Below are 4,966 nucleotides of genomic sequence, written 5' to 3'. Positions count from 1 at the left end.
GCAAGGAAGTGGGCAGTCTTGGTCAACCGGTCAACAATAACCCAAATCGCATCAAAACCCTTGGTCGTCCTTGGCAACTTGGTGATGAAATCAATAGTGATATGTTCCCATTTCCACATCGGAACCTCTAAGGGCTGCAACTTTCCATGCGGTCTCTAGTGCTCAGCCTTGACCATCCGACAAGTCAAACATCTATCCACGTACTATGCAATCTCTCGCTTCATGCATGACCACCAATAACTAAGTCTCAAGTCCCGATACATATTTGTGGATCTAGGGTGAATCGAGAACTTGGACTTATGAGCCTCCTCCAATACTATCTGTCGGAACCCGCCAGAAATGGCACCCATACCCGACCGTACCGGGTCAAAAGTCCGCGAATATCGGTAGAAGACCTGTCAATCTCACCCATGATTCTCTCCTGCTTGCAATTTTTCTTCTTGACCCCCTCGACTCGAGCCTCCCTAATCAAATCCAAAAGTGGGGAGTCGATGATCATCCTCAAACAATGTCCTCGAGCAGGAGTACTAGCCGCCTTGCGACTCAAAGCGTTGGCGACCATATTGGCCTTCTGTGGGTGATAAAGAATCTCACAGTCATAATCCTTAACCACTTCAAGCCACCTACATTGTCGCATGTTCAGATTCAGCTGATCCATAAGGTACCTCAGACTCTTGTGATATGTGTAGATGGTACATCGGACCCCATAGATATAATGTCTCCAAATCTTGAGGGTAAATACCACTGCCCCTAACTCCAAATCGTGGGTCGGATACCTAACGTCATGAGTCTTTAATTGCCTGGATGCATAAGTAACGACTCTGCCTCTCTGCATGAGAACCACCCCTAAACCTGTGATCGGCGCATCACAAAATACCACAAAATCCTCAACACCTACAAGGAGGGTCAACACCGGGGCCTCACATAACTTCCTCCCCAGAGTCTCAAATGGAGCCTGCTGCTCAGGCCCCCCCAACGAAAATCCACACCTTTCTTCGTTAGATGGGTTAGAGGAAAAACAATATTGGAGAAATCCTGAATAAATCTCCGATAGTAACCAACCAATCCCAGAAAACTCCAAATATCAGATGGGGACTTCGGAACCTCCCACTGCATCACTACCTCAATCTTGGTAGGATCGACCAAAATCATGTTCTGATTACCGAGGTGTCCCAGAAACTAGACCTCCCGTAACTAGAACTCAAACTTGGATAACTTGGCATATAGCCTCTCATGTCTCAATACTCCCAACAACTCTCTAAGGTGCTCTTCATGCTGCACCCTGGTCTTGGAGTAGACTAGGATATCATCAATGAAAACAATGATTGACCAGTCGAGCATCATCCTGCATACCCGGTTCATCAGATCTATGAACGTCGTCGGTGTGTCGGTGAGCCCAAACGGCATTACCACAAACTCGTAATGACCATAACGAGTCCAAAACACTTTCTTCTCCACGTCCTCCTCCCGGACTGTCATCTGGTGGTAAGCCGATCTCAGTTCAATCTTGGAGAACCAAGATGCACCTTGCAACTGATCAAAGAGATCATCAATCCTGGGGAGTGGGTAACGGTTCATCACTGTCAACTTGTTCAACTCCTGATAATCTATGCACATGCGATGAGACCCATCTTTCTTCCTCACAAACAAGATCAGTGCTTCCCAGGGTAACTTGCTCGGTCTGATAAACTGCTTTCCCAATAGCTCCTGAATCTAAGAGGACAACTCCTGCATCTTTGGAGGTGCAAGGCGATACGACTCCTTAACAATCGGAGCTGCACCGGGGATCAGATCAATCTTGAACTCTACCTGCCTCACGGGAGGCACACTGGGTAAATCCTCTGAAAATACATTTGGAAACTCTTTGACCATTGACACATCTAATACCGAAGCTCTCCTCCCATCCCGAGCATCAACCACATAAGCGAGATAACCCGAACATCCATGTTGAAGATACTGCCGAACCATGGTAGTTGAACAAAAAACTGAACCAACCTTGGTACCCTCGCCCTAAATAATCAGTTCTCCCCCACTTGGGTTCGAACTACCATCCGCTGTCTCTCACAGTCAATCACGGCTCCAAATGTGCTCAACCAGTCCATCCTTACTATCACACACACATCCTCTATATGGATAGGAATCAAGTCAATCGGGTAAGACACCCCGAATATCGCTACAGTACAGTCCTGGAAAATACTCGAGGTTGAAACCCCGTGTTTGTTGGCAATGGAGACTCGCAACGGACACTCCAGCTCCCCAACAGTCATAACAAAATCCTTAATGAAGGATTGAGACACAAAGGACCGACCCGCACCCGAGTCAAAAAGCACAAGAGCAGACACGGAATTCACTAAGAAGGTACCTATCAGAAATAAAATCATAAGGATATACGAAAATAACTTGACAAAATAATAAATGAGAGCATACTAGTAACGACGTCAGGCGCTGCCCTGGCCTCCTCCACTGTGAGCTGAAAAGCACGACCCCTGGCCTTCGGGGCCTCAGCTCTGCCCTGACGTCTATCCGTAATCCTCATGGTAGTCGGTGTTGGAGCATGCACTGGTTTCGCAACGAGTAAGGGACTGTTGGCCTTCACATGGCCAACCTGATCACAATGGTAGCAAATCCTAGTACGCAACAATAGGGTCTGCTGATGACAGTCCCTGGCAATATGGCCCTACCTGCCACATTTTTCCAGTAGCTGATCGATAAGTGCCCTCATGTGCCTTCCCACACTTGCCATAAGTGCGGCCCCTCTGAACTCCAAATCGTGAATCAGCAGACTTGAACCGCTTTGCTGCCGGAAGTGACTGAGTTGGGGTCTGCCTCTTCTCTCTCGTCTGGGTCTTGATCTCGATATTTCTCCTCCGAGCGAAAGACTACAGCTCGGAGAGAGAACTGTACCGCTGGGTCGATAAAAACTCACGGATCTCCCTCTTGGGAATTCTCAAGTAACGGGACATCTAGACCTGCTCCGAAGGATCATACTCGGGATAGAAAAGGGCTCTCTCTATAAACATCTTCGTGATCTCCGTCACCAACTCTGTCGTCTGCCTCAACGACAGATACTCCTAGGCTAGCCTCTCCCTCTCCACCAGCGGTACATAGTCGGTATGGCACATCTCTGAAAAATGCTCCCATGTCACTGCGACTTTCTCCACAGGAGAATAAGCATCGGTCACCGGCTTCAACCAATACTTTACCCCCAAACGAAGAAGGTTCAGGGCGCACCTGACCTTCTGGTCCTCCGGACACGAACAAGCGAAGAAACAGCCCTCCACATCGGATAACCACCTCATAGCAACAATCGGGTTCTTGACCCCATCAAACTCTGGGGGCTTCGTGTTGCTGAAGTCCCAAATGAAACCCTCCCCTGGAGTCCTGCAGCATCAATGACTACTATGGCTATGGCAACAGTAGCCTCGGTGATGGCAACATATCACTCGTCAAATATGTCGATCATAGCGTTATTAATAGACCCAAAAACCTCCAGGATCGCCTCCCTAACATCCATGGTCACCTGAGTGGTGATCATCTCACAGATCTCCTCATCTGTCAATCTTGGCCTCTCCGGGCGGCCAACTCCTGATCCAGAACCTCTAATGATCAGCATACTAAAAACAAACCAGAATACATCAGAAAAGCCATAATTCATACTATTACAACATTACGAAATTACTAAAGCCTCGGGGTTCACGACTTCCTTGCTACACGTATGGTCCTGTTCTTCTAGTAGTACGTACCCATACTACCTTCCTTACATACCCGTACTTGTCTCAAGGGGTCGTCACGGACCACCCGACCATAAGGCCCAACATCTAGGATACACATATATCCCATACATATTCTCTCAAGAGTGGATAATCCTTCCTCATGCTAGCCTGCTACAATCCATACTCACTCATGAAACTTCCACTAACCTTGCAACCGCTCGTGCATGCTAATCATATATAACACTGGATTCGATAGACATTCAAATACTTGATTCTACCCTATGCCCACAACCAGAAAAGGAAAGGAAAATAAGGCTAAATCAAACATTCTTAGGCTATAAAATATTAGTTATGTACAATTATGATGCACACACTAAGCAACCACAATAATAATGTCACTTCCATCAAGCATAACAAGAAACTCTTTTAGGCTATCAACCATCATACGACAAGCAATTCTATCATGCAATTCCTGAAGATCCTTAGCATACATACTAGCATGAAATTCTATCAATACACAAATTAAGTGTGGGTATCTTGGGGAATTACTTTCCTTGACTCTGACTGATTGTACACATCATATCCTTCTTGCCGGTTCTTTTATGGTTAAATTTTGAAAAACATTTTGTAGATCCTTAGTTTGAGTCTAGAATCACACTAGTGTTCATCCAATTCTCTCAAACTAGGGCTCTGATACCAACTTGTAACATCATTTTTAAAACCATTCCAAAATCCACAAATTACAAAACATAGTTTCTAAAAAAACAAAATCATGAATCTGAGTATCCCAAAATCATAAGTCAGATAAAAAACCAGGATGATGTGCACAATCACGCCTTCGCCTTACTTATATCCTCTGATGTACCTAAAACCATAAAATCAAACTGTAAGCCAAAGCTTAATGAGTCCCCTCCATAAAGTACCACCACCCAAACATATAACAACATGCATATTGGGTCCATAACCATCAGACTGGATTACCCCTGAGCCCACAACATAAGTCTCGATTGCCCTCCCGGCCCACAACTCATGTATGGATTGCTATCGAGCCCACAACATGAGTCTGGTTTGCCTTCCCGTACCACAACTTATGTTTGGATTGCTCCCAGGTTTGTTGGCTTCCGTACAGAGAAGTGTTATCTCAACCCTCCGTACTATGTCGACATATGCAACAGATAAACATATAACTAGCAAACATATAGTCATGCAGATATACCAGTGTGGTAGAACACTACAACATAGCAACATCCTAT

Source organism: Lactuca virosa, chromosome 1 (genome assembly GCF_052849685.1).
Source record: "Lactuca virosa cultivar CGN04683 chromosome 1, Lactuca_virosa_CGN04683_v6, whole genome shotgun sequence".
NCBI lineage: Eukaryota > Viridiplantae > Streptophyta > Magnoliopsida > Asterales > Asteraceae > Lactuca > Lactuca virosa.
Note: the sequence above shows the minus strand (reverse complement) of the source record.